This window comes from Triticum urartu, chromosome 4A (genome assembly GCF_056163025.1).
Source record: "Triticum urartu cultivar PI428250 chromosome 4A, HENAU_Tu73, whole genome shotgun sequence".
Taxonomy (NCBI): domain Eukaryota; kingdom Viridiplantae; phylum Streptophyta; class Magnoliopsida; order Poales; family Poaceae; genus Triticum; species Triticum urartu.
Window position 1 is genome coordinate 593,420,697 of NC_141876.1, and position 13,440 is coordinate 593,434,136.

A 13,440-nucleotide genomic window follows, 5' to 3' on the forward strand; every position below is an offset into this window, starting at 1 on the left:
CTACTCAAATAGCATGACTCTAATATCACCATCTTCATATCTTAAAACAATCATCAAGTATCAAACTTCTCATAGTATTCAATGCACTTCTTTATGATAGTTTTTATTATACATCTTGGATGCCTATCATATTAGGACTAATTTTATAGACAAAGAAAATTACCATGTTTTTCCATAAGAATCTCAAAATAGTATAAGTGAATCATGAGAGATCAATAATTTCTATAAAATAAAATCATCACCCTGCTCTAAAAAGATATAAGTGAAGCACTAGAGCAAAATTATCTAGCTCAAAAGATATAAGTGAAGCACATAGAGTATTCTAATAAATTCCGATTCATGTGTGTCTCTCCCAAAAGGTGTGTACAGCAAGGATGATTGTGGTAAACTAAAAATCAAAGACTCAAATCATACAAGACGCTCCAAGCAAAACACATATCATGTGGTGAATAAAAATATAGCCTCAAGTAAAGTTACCGATAGACGAAGACGAAAGAGGGGATGCCTTCCGGGGCATCCCCAAGATTAGGGTTTTGGTTGTCCTTCAATGTTACCTTGGGGTGCCTTGGGCATCCCCAATATTAGGATCTTGCCACTCCTTATTCCAAAATCCATCAAATCTTTACCCAAAACTTGAAAACTTCACAACACAAAACTCAACAGAAAATCTCATGAGCTTCGTTAGTATAAGAAAACAAACCACCACTTCAAGGTACTGTAATGAACTCATTATTTATTTATATTGTTATTAAACCTACTGTATTCCAACTTCTCTATGGTGCATACCCCCCGATACTAGCCATAGATTCATCAAATAAGCAAACAACACACCAAAAACAAAATCTGTCAAAAACAGAACAGTCTGTAGTAATGTGTAGGTTTAGAATACTTATGTAACCCCAAAAATTATGAAATAAATTGTTGGACGTGAGAAATTTATCTATTAATCATCTGCACAAAGTATCAACCTAATCGCACTCTCCATAGCAAGATCGCAAAAACTTCCCCAAGTCTTCCCAAGGGTTCTACTTGGAACAAACACTAATTAAAAGCATAAAACCACATCTAAACAGAAGCTATATGAATTATTTATTACTAAACAGGAACAAAAAACAAGAAACAAAAATAAAATTGGGTTGCCTCCCAACAAGCGTTATCGTTTAACGCCCCTAGCTAAGCATAGAAACAAGAATAGATCTTGGTATTGTCATCTTTGGTAGGCAATTCTTAAATAGAACACTTATAACCCTTAGGAGTTTCCTTATTCTTATTAATGATCAAACTCCTAGGAAAGAAATCAAGAAAATCATTTGTAGCAAAAGGTTCCTTAATGATAGTGAAAAATTTGGGGTGAACACTTATTGCTTTTAGATCCACATTTTCCTTACTAGAAGAATCACCCTTTTTATTTTAGGCACATACGTAAACTTGGCAACTCTAGTAGTAGGAGGATTTGGAGTATTTTTCATGGAAGAAAAGATAGACCCTAAGTTGGTCATAATATACTCAAGTTTATCAATTCTTGTGGAATCTTGATCTATTTTTTCGTTGACTATGGGTTCCTTTTCTTTAAAAAAATTCAGAGTAACTCCTACCTTAGATCCATATTTGGTAACCTGGTTATGGATCTTTTTATCCAAATTCTCAATCAACTCTATAGTGGCAACTTTATTTTCAATAATTTCAAGCCTTTGCATCACATGTTCCAAAGTTAAAATAGTTCCATGAACCAAGAAAGGTGGTGACCCAAACAAATCTATCATAGTATTATAAGAATCAAAATTATGGCTACCCAAGAAATTCCCTCCGGTAATGGTATCAAGAATATATCTATTCCAAGGGGTGATGCCTATATAAAAATTGCGAAGAAGAACGGAAGTGGATTGCTTCCTAGTGGATCTATTCCGAGCATTGCAAATTCTATACTAAGCATCTTTTAAATTTTCTCCTTCCCTTTGTTTAAAATTAAGAACTTCATGATCGGGAGTACTAACGATGATAGAAGGGCTAGCCATAATAGCAAAACCAATGATATAACCCACGGATACGCAAGAAGCAAGCGAAAAGATACGAACGAAAAAGAGGTGAGCGGAAAAAGAGGGCGAATAAAACGGCAAGGGTGAAGTGGGGGAGAGAAAAACGAGAGGCAAATGGCAAATAATGTAATGCGAGGGACAAGAGTTTGTGATGGGTACTTGGTATGTCTTGACTTGATGCAACCTCCACGGCAACGGCGCCAGAAATGGCTAGTTGCTGGGAGATCAAATCTTAACTTGACTTGGTGCAACCTCCCCAGCAACGGCGCCAGAAATCCTTCTTGCTACCTCTTGAGCATGGATTGGTTTTCCCTTGAAGAGGAAAGGGTGATGTAGAACAGTAGCGTAAGTATGTCGCTCAGTTTTTGAGAACCAAGGTATCAATCCAGTAGGAGGTAACACACAAGTCACCTAGTACCTGCACAAACAAACAAGAACCTCGCGACCAACGTGATAAAGGGGTTGTCAATCCCTTCACAGTCACTTACGAAAACGGGATTTGATAGAGATAATAAGATAAATATTTTTGGTATTTTTATGATATATATTGGAAAATAAAGATCGCAAAATAAACGGTAATATAAATAGCAAGTTGATATGAAAATAATATGATAGAAGATAGACCTGGGGGCCATAGGTTTCACTAGTGGCTTCTCTCAATATAGCATAAGTATTACGATGGGTAAACAAATTACTGTCGAGCAATTGATAGAAAGGTGCATAATTATGAGAATATCTTGGCATGATTATGTATATAGGCATCACGTCCGCGACAAGTAGACCGAAACGATTCTACATCTACTACTATTTCTCCACACATCGACTTCTATCAAGCATACATCTAGAGTATTAAGTTCATAAGAACAGAGTAACGCATTAGGCAAGATGACATGATGTAGAGGGATATAGTCAAGCAATATGATATAAAAACCATCTTTTTATCCTCGATGGCAACAATACAATACATGCCTTGCTACCCCTGCTGTCACTGGGAAAGGACACCGCAAGATTGAACCCAACGCTAAGAACTTCTCCCATTGCAAGAACGATCAATCTAGTAGGCCAAACCAAACTGGTAATTCGAAGAGACTTGCAAAGACATTTAAATCATGCATAAAATATTTCAGAGAAGAATCAAATATTGTTCATAGATAACCTTGACCATAAACCCACAATTCATCGGATCTCGACAAACACACCGCAAAAAGAATTTCATCGAATAGATCTCCAAGGGAATCGAGGAGAACTTTGTATTGAGACCCAAAGAGAGAGAAGAATCCATCTAGCTAATAACTATGGACCCGAAGGTCTGTAGTAAACTACTCACACATCATCGGAGAGGCTATGGTCTTGATGTAGAAGCCCTCCGTGATCGATTCCCCCTCCGGCGGAGCGCCAGAAAAGGCCCCAAGATGGGATCTCATGGGGTACAGAAGGTTGCAGCGGTGGAAATAGGGTTTCATGGTGCTCCTGGATGTTTTCGGGGTATATGGGTATATATAGGAGGAAGACGTATGTCGGTGGAGCTGCGAGGGGCCCACGAGGGTGGGGCGCGCCTACCCCCCTGGGCGTGCCCTCCTACCTCGTGGCCTCCTCGCTTCTTTCTTAACGTCCACTCCAAGTCTCCTGGGTCACGTTTCTTCCAAAAATAACACTCCCGAAGGTTTCATTCCGTTTGGATTCCGTGTGATATTCCTTTTCTGCGAAACACTGAAATAGGCAAAAAAAACAGCAATTTGCACTGGGCCTTTGTTTAGTAGGTTAGTCCCAAAAATAATATAAAATGGTATATTAAATCCCATTAAACATCTAAAACAGATAATATAATAGCATGGAACAATCAAAAATTATAGATACGTTGGAGACGTATCACATACCAACCTATTATGGCATTTCCATAGCCATCCCAAGATATATTGCCATGCAACTTCCACCGTGCCATTTATTATGACACGGTTCACCATTATCATATTGCTTTTCATGATCATTTAGTTGGCATAGCATTTTTGGCAAACCCACCATTCATAATTTATATACATGTCACTCTTGAGTCATTGCATATCTCGGTCCACCGCCGGAGGCATTTGTATAGAGTCATATTTTGTTCTAAGTATCGAGTTGTAATTCTTGAGTTGTAAGTAAATAAAAGTGTGATGACCTTCATTATTAGAGCATTGACCCATGTGAGGAAAAATAAAAGAGGCCAAAGAAGCCAACAAAAAAGAGAGGCCAAAGAAGCCATTACAAAAAAGGGAGAAGGGAGAGAAGGGGAAATGTTACTATCCTTTTTTCACACTTGTGCTTCAAAGTAGCACCATGATCTTCATTATAGAGAGTCTCCTATGTTATCACTTTCATATATATACTAGTGGGAATTTTTCATTATAGAACTTGGCTTGTATATTCCAACGATGGGCTTCCTCAAATTGCCCTAGGTCTTGGTTAGCAAGCAATTTCGATGCACACCCACTTAGTTTTATTTTGAGCATTCATAAACTTATAGCTCTAGTGCATCTGTTGCATGGCAATCCCTACTCACTCACATTGATATCTATTGATGGGCATCTCCGTAGACTGTTGATACGCCTAGTTGATGTGAGACTATCTCCTTCTTTTTGTCTTCTCCACAACCACCATATTGTATTCCACCAATAGTGTTATGTCCATGGCTCGCGCTCATGTATTGCGTGAAAGTTGAAAAGGTTTGGGAACATCAAAAGTATTAAACAATTGCTTGGCTTGTCATCGGGGTTGTGCATGATTTGAATATTTTATTGATGAAGATGGAGCATAGCCAGACTATATGATTTTGTAGGGAAAGCTTTCTTTGGCCATGTTATTTTGAGAAGACATGATTGCTTTATTAGTATGCTTCAGATATTATTGTTTTTACGTCAATATTGAACTTTTTTTGAATCTTATGGATCTGAACATTCATGCCACAATAAACAAAATTACATGGATAAATATGTTAGGTAGCATTCCACATCAAAAATTCTGTTTTTATCATTAACCAACTTGAGCATGAGCAGGAATTAAGCTTTGGGATGCTTGATACATCTCCAAAGTATCTATAAATTTTGATTGTTCCATGCTATTATATTATCTATTTTGGATGTATTATACACATTAATATGCCATTCTATATTATTTTTGGGACTAACTTATTAACCTAGAGCCTAGTGCTAGTTTCTGATTATTCCTTATTTTTGAGCTTCGAAGAAAAGGAGTACTAAACGAAATCCAAATGGAATAAAACTTCACGATGATTTTTCTTGGACCAGAAGACACCCAGGGGACTTGGAGTGCAAGTCAGAATAGCCATGAGGCAGTGGCAAGGGTGGAGGGCGCGCCTTGGGGGGCGCCCCTACCTTGTGGGCCCCTCGGTAAGACCCTGACCTAGCTCTTCCTCCTATATACTCACATATATTCCAAAACCACCAGAAGCATCCATGAAAACACTTTTCCACCGCCACAACCTTCTGTACCCGTGAGATCCCATCTTGGGGCCTTTTCCGGCATCCTATCGGCGGGGATTCAATCACGGAGGGCACCTACATCAACTTTCTTGCCCTTCCGATGAAGCGTGAGTAGTTTACCACATACCTACGGGTACAGAGCTAGTAGCTAGATGGCTTCTTCTCTCTCTTTGATTCTCAATACCATGTTCTCCTCGATGTTCTTGGAGATCTATCCGATGTAATCTTCGTTTGTGGTGTGTTTGTCGAGATCCGATGACTTGTGAATTTATGTCCAGCTTATCTATGAATATTATTTGAATCTTCTCTGAATTCTTTCATGCCTGATTTGGTATCTTTGTATTTCCCTTTGAATTATCAGTTTGGTTTGGCAACTATATTGGTTCCTCTTGCAATGTGAGAGGTGCTTAGCTTTGGGTTCAATCTTGCGTGATTTTACCCGGTGAAAAAGTAGGGTAGCGAGACACATATTGAATTGCTGCCATCGAGGAATAAAAGATGGGGTTTTCATCATACTGCTTGAGTTTATTCCTCTACATCATGCCATCTTACTTAAGGTGTTACACCGTTCTTTATGAACTTAATACTTTAGATGCATGCTGGATAGCGGTCGATGTGTGGAGTAATAGTAGTAGATGGAGGCAGGAGTTGGTCTACTTGACAAGGACGTGATGCCTATATTGCATAATCATTGCCTTTGATATCGTCATAACTTTGCTCTTTTCTATCAATTGTTTGACAGTAATTTGTTCACCCATTGTATTATTTGCCTTCAAGAGAGAAGCCTTTAGTAACCTATGGCCCCGGGGTTTATTTTCCATCATATTAGTTTCCGATCTACTATTTTGCAATCTTTTATTTTCAGATCTATAAACCAAAAAAAACCCCAAAATATGTTATCTTTTATTTAGTTTTATCTATCTCTATCAGATCTCACCCTTGCAAGTGACTCTGAAGGGATTGACAACCCCTTTATTGCGTTGGGTGCAAGTGTTTGATTGTTTGTGCAGGTGCATCTATTGGGGACTTGCGCGTTTCTCCAACTGGATTGATACCTTGGTTCTTAACTGAGGGAAATACTTATCTCTACCATGCTGCATCACCCTTTCCTCTTCAAGGGAAAAACCAACGCAAGCTCAAGAAGTAGCAGGAAGTGTGTGCTGGGTGTGCGAGGCGAGTAGTCCAGAGGCGCATCGGCTGGGCTGCTGGGCCCCGCGCTCGTGACGCTGTCACCCACGGGCTCCTCCTGAGTTGTTGTTGTGCGCCTATCTTGCTGGGATCGCATGCTGGTAGAAGCATCGGGATCAGCCGAATCAACAATGGATCCCGTGTTGTCTCTTTTTGCGCACCTTCACACATAAAATGACGCCCTGTTTCTGCACATATTTCAACAGCATCAAAATTTTCCATTTTTCCTTTAGACTAATCATATGATCAGCTTTAATTAATTCACCACCATGATATGGATTAGACATATAATCTCGAAGGAGGGATATTTTGGCTCGAAGAAGAGCACTTGCATTTGGGTGAAGCTTAGGAAGAGGAAAAGGAGTTTCATCAAAAAACGACATCACGAGAAATATAGATGCATCCGATGGCAACTTCAAGACACTTGTATCCCTTGTGATGGTTGCTATAGCTAATAAAGACACACTGAGTGGAACAAACTCTAGTTTGTGACGATTATAAGGACGCAAATTGGGGTAGCATGCATGCACATCCAATGTTTTTGAGAGAATTTTAATCTGATTTTTGATGAAACAATCGTTCCAAAGGAGTAGAATTTCCAATCACTTTACTAGGCAAATGATTTATGAGGTAGGTGGCAGCAATAAAACCTTCATCCCAATACTTAAGTGTCATTGATGCATGTGCAAGAAGAGAATGGCCAACTTCCACAATGTGACGGTGTTTGTGTTAGGCAGAACCGTTTTGTTGATGGGCATGTGGGCAAGATACATGGTGTTCTATTCCTACATCTCTAAAGAAATAATTGAGTTTTTCATACTCACCTCCCCAATCACTTTGGACTGTGAGAATTTTCCTGTCGAATTGTCGTTCAACAAGTTTTTCGAATTCTTTGAAAATAAAAAAGACTTCAGATTTAAATTTGAGCAAATATATCCAAGTGAATTTTCTATAGTCGTTAATGAAACTAACATAGTATTTCTTTCTTCCAAAAGAATCTCTTTCATGACACCATACATCATTGAATATAAGCTCTAAAGGAGCATGAGACACACTATTTGACCTCGGATATGATAGTTGATGAATCTTGGCACATTGACAAGCATCGCAAACAGACTCTTCATTTGAACTATGTGAGAACAAAAGATTGCCTTTATTCACTACTTGCTTAACTATGACCAAATATGGATGTCCTAATCTTAGATGCCATCTTGCCAAGGAGGGCTTGAAGATGGAATAGACTTGACGACGATGAAGACCGGTAAGAGCTCCTCATGTGATGGGGTAGAGTCGTCCAACGCATCTACCATGGTGGATGAGCTCCCTCGTTGTCCGATCCTTTATAAAAAAATATTTAGCATGAGTTTAAAAGAAGACATTGTTATTGGTGGTTAGGCGAGACATAGATGCAAGATTTTTGTCGGCGTCAGGAACATGTAGGACGTCATTTAAGAAAAGATCACATTTGGAATGTAGGGATTAAACCCAATGTCCGAGTACGTGTTTGTGTGCGTAACCGAGTATATATATATATACCCCTACCCCTTGTAACATCATCAGATCAAAGCAATACAAAGAAGTATTCAACAGGACCGACAAGGTCCTGTGGCCATCACATCGATCAGTTTTTCTGTGTAGCTAGTTACGCAAGTTTCCGTCGAGATAGTCGCTGGCTATACATGTACATACGGCCAGAATCCATTAAGCTGCATGCTAGCTTGCTTGCTAGCTGGTTGTACGTACGTGGTGCTCCTTGGTGATTTGATCTAGGGATAAAGCCAATAATTGGTATCAGAGCCTCGACGATCTATGATGACGGACAGCGACACTGAGTCGGTCAAGTCCGGCAACGGCGGTTCCAAGGGGAACAAGTCCGGTGACGGCGGTTCCAAGGCGAACAAGAATGGCGACAAGGTGAAGAAGGGCGGCAAGTCAGCGACTAATGGTGGCGAAACGGGCAGCGCCAACGTACTGGCGCATTGCAACATCGCCATCCAGTACCCGATGCTCACCGACGCCAAATACGACGTGTGGGCAGTGAAGATGAAGATCATTCTCCAAACCCTACGAGTGTGGCAGGCCATCACGGACGACGACATCGACGAGGAGTGCGACGAAGGTGCCATGGCCGCCATAGCCCAGTCTGTGCCAGATTCCGTGCTGATGACATTGGCGGAGTTCGAGACAGCAAGAGAGGTGTGGAACGCACTCAAAGAGATAAGGATCGGAGAAGATCGTGTCACGAAGGCTTGGGCACAAGTGCTGAAGCGCCAATTTCACAAGTTGCAGATGGAGAAACTGAATCGGTGAATGACTATGCCATGCGTCTGACTACTTTGGTGGGAGAGATCCGCGCGCTTGGTGCAAAGCTCGAGGAAGCCGAGATTGTGGAGAATTTTTTCAGTTCGGTGACTGATAAATTCACGTACATCATCGACATGCTCCAGCAGCTTTACGACATCGGCGAGATGACCATAAAGGAGGCGATCGGATGCTTGTGGACATGGGAAGAGAATGCTCGTGGCTGTCGGAAAGGCAAAGGAGGAGGTAGCGACCAACTCATGTACTCGTGCATAGATTGGGAGGCCCCAAGTAGCAAAGGAAGGCGTGACGGTGGTGAAGTCTCAAGCAACGCGAAGCGCGGCGGACAAACCGGAAAAGGCAAAGGAAAAGGCAAGCCACAAAGTCGTGGTAAGGCGGACCGATCTAAAGAGCGGAAGCCACGGAACTTGGATATGTCTGAGGTCAAGTGCTATAACTGCAACGAGATGGGTCACTTTGCGAAGGATTGTCCGGAGCCTAACAAGCGGGAGATCAAATCAAATTTGGCAAAGCAGGAAGACGAACATCCAGGTCTTCTGATGGCTGAAGTTTGTGATCTCGTCCAAATAGCGGTTGTGAAACCAAACTGGAAGGTGCTACTTCATGAGAAATAGGTAACACCAAAGTTATCCGGAAGCCAGAACGTGTCGTGGTATCTAGACACAGGTGCCAGTAACCACATGACAGGGTGCAAGGAGAAGTACCTTGAGCTGGAATATGATGTTCAAGACTCGGTCAAATTCGGTGATGGTTCAAATGTGGAGATTTGTGGGCAAGGTTCTATCCTCTTTGAGGGTCTCACAGCAGAACAACGCACACTCACCGTAGTATACTACATCTCAAGGCTACGCAACAACATCATCTCTGTCGGGAAACTTGATGAGAATGGATGCAAGGTGGATATTGAGAACGGAGTGATGACGATCTTTGACAACCTCTAGAACGTGCTAGCCCGTGTAAATCGCACACAGAACATGCTCTATATCCTCAACCTTGATCAATCTCAACCGGAGTGTTGGCTCGCCAAGAGTGATGATGATTTGTGGTTATGGCATGCTAGATTTGGACACGTCAACTTCTACGCCTTGAAGAGGATGTCGAAGATGGATATGGTATCGGGGATGCCGTTTATCGACCATGTTGATCGAGTATGTGATGGGTGCTTGGTTGAAAAACAGCACCGCAGGCCATTCCCTGCTCAGTCTACCTATCGTGCAAGTGATGCACTCGAGCTGCTCCTTGGTGATCTATATGGCCCTATCACCGCAGCAACTCACGGAGGAAAGAAGTATTTCTTCCTAGTGGTAGATGACTACTTGAGATATATGTGGGTCGTTCTCATACGATCTAAAGATGAGGCATTTGAAGCATTTAAGAAGCTAAAGGCTACAACGGAGATGGAACACAAGCTGAAGGTTCGCGCTCTAAGGACAGTTCGCGGCGGAGAGTTTACGTCGAACGAGTTCAACGACTACTGCGAGAAGATTGGCATAAAGAGGTTCCTCACGGCACCTTATACACCACCGCAGAACGGGGTTGTTGAAAGGCGCAATCGAACCATCGTTGACATGGCGAGAAGTTTACTCAAGAGCAAGAACCTGCCAGGGACTTTTTGGGGAGAAGCTGTCTTAACGGCGGTCTATCTTCTCAACTGGGCTCCAACAAAGGCAGTGATCGGCAAGACTCTGTATGAAGCAATTTACGGACGGAAGCCGAATGTGTCTCATCTACGGAAGTTTGGGTGTGTGGCGCATGTGAAGATGGCGGAGCCGCATCTCTCAAAGCCTGCCGATCGCAGCACCAAGTCGGTGTAAATCGGATACGAGAGAAGTTCTGGCACCAAGGCATACCCCTTCTACGATCCACAAACCAAGCGTCTACGGATTTCACGCGACGTCATGTTTGAAGAAAATCAAGCGTAGAATTGGAGCGCAGCAGCCGACGATGCTCCAAATAGTAACATATTCACAGTTGAATTTCCAACTAATGATGATGCAGGGGAGGACGTCCAGGTGGTTGGAAAGACGCCCAACCAAGGTTTCCACAATGGTAGTGATCACCATGGTGCCGACATCGACGACGGTGCGCATGGGTCGCAAGGTGATAGCGACAACGACGCGCAAGACACGGGTAGAGATCTCGACAATGACATCGACAACGAGGCGCATAGTGATGATGACAATCAAGATGATGGTCACGATCACCACGAGTACACCGACGACGCGGATGCCAACGACCCGACATCTACCACGCTCGAGACTCAATCGTCTTCCTCAAGTGCATCGACGCCGACACAATTTGTGTCGCCTCCTTCGCAAGCCACAACGGATTCTTCTGGGCCTCGTCGCTACAAGACCCTCAAGAAAGTCTACAAGTACGCAAAGCCAGTTACGCTCGAGTACTCCGGTTTGTGCTAACTCGGAGTTGAGGAGCCGGCGAACTTCATAGAGGCGAGCAAAAGATCAAGTTGGATGCACGCCATGGTTGAGGAGATGAAGGCGATCGAGAGCAATGGCACGTGGACTTTGGTAACCCGACCTCCGAACCAAAAGGCAATAGGTTTGAAGTGGGTTTAGAAGTTAAAGAAGGACACGAAGGGTGCCATTGTGAACTACAAGGTAAGACTCGTCGCAAAGGGCTATGTACAACGTCAGGGATTTGACTATGAGGAGGTGTTTGCACCGGTTGCTCGAATCGAGATGGTGAGAGTGCTCCTAGCTTTGGCAGCACAAGAGGATTGGAAGGTTCATCATATGGATGTGAAATCCGCTTTCCTCAACGACGACCTCAAAGAAGAAGTGTACGTGGAACAACCCCTCGGCTACGAGAATAAAGGCGAAGAAGGGAAAGTTTACAAGCTCAAGAAGGCACTTTACGGGTTGAAGCAAGCGCCAAGAGCTTGGAACGCAAAGTTAGACCGAAGTTTGATCTCGTTCGGGTTCAAGAGATTCGCGCTCGAGCACGCGGTCTATACAAAGAGCTCAAAAGGATCAAACCTGCTAGTTGGAGTTTATGTCGACGATCTGATTATCACCTAAGATAACACGCAAGAAATTGAACGTTTCAAGACGCAGATGAAGAAGAAGTTTAGCATGAGTGATCTGGGATTACTCAGCTATTACTTGGGTATCGAAGTGAAGCAAAGCTCTTCGGAGATTTTCCTATGTCAATCGGCTTATGCGGTCAAGTTATTGGACAAGTGTGGCATGACAGATTGCTACGAGACACAAGCTCCAATGGACCAACGACACAAATTGAGCAAGCGTAGCTTAAATCAGCCGGTGGACACCACAATGTATCGAAGCGTTGTGGGCAGCCTAAGATATTTGGTGCATACCCGACCTGACTTGGCTTATTCAGTCGGGATCGTGAGTCGTTTCATGGAGAATCCGACAACCGAACACATGAGCGCGGTCAAGCTAATCTTGCACTATGTGAAAGGCACTATTAATCTTGGTTGTACGTACCGAAAGGGAAAGGAAGGATTGATCCTTCATGGATACTCAGATAGCAACATGGCAGGCGATGTGGATGACCGGAAAAGCACAACGGGCATGATATTCTACCTTGGCCCAAATCCTATCAGCTGGAATTCTCAGAAGCAAAAGGTGGTTGCGCTATCTTCATGCGAGGCAGAATACATAGCGGCAAGCACGGCGGCTTGTCAACCAGTGTGGCTGAGAAGACTCCTAGCTAATCTTGCAAAGCGGGAGGTCCAGAAGGTGTCATTGAAGATTGACAACCAAGCCGCAATCTCATTGTGCAAGAATCCGGTTCATCACGAAAGGAGCAAGCACATAGATACCCGGTTTCACCACATCCGAGAGTGCATTGAGGAAGGGATGATCGAGTCAGCATGTGAACACAAAGGATCAGCTTGCTGATATTCTTATGAAGTCTCTCGGACGACAGAAGTTCTTAGAGATGCGAGAAAGGATCGGCGTCCAAACTATACAGTGAGGACATCGTGTTTAGGGGGTGAATGTAGGGATTAAACCCAATGTCTGAGTACGTGTTTGTGTGCGTAACCGAGTAGTATAGGTATATGTTACCGAGTAGGTTGGCTAGTAGGCTCTGTTGCGCATATATATATATATATATATGTATATATATATATATATATGTATATATATATATATATGTATATATATATATATATATACCCCTACCCCTTGTAACATCATCAGATCAAAGCAATACAAAGAAGTATTCAACAGGACCGACAAGGTCCTATGGCCATCACATCGATCAGTTTTTCTGTGTCGCTAGTTACGCAAGGGCACTGAACTTTCTGATAATATTATCAGAAGTGTTATCAGAAGTGTCCGTGCCCTTGCGTAATATTCTGATAACTTTCTGCCCTTGCGTACACTTCTGATATATAGCCCGTCTATTCTGATAATATTATCAGAATA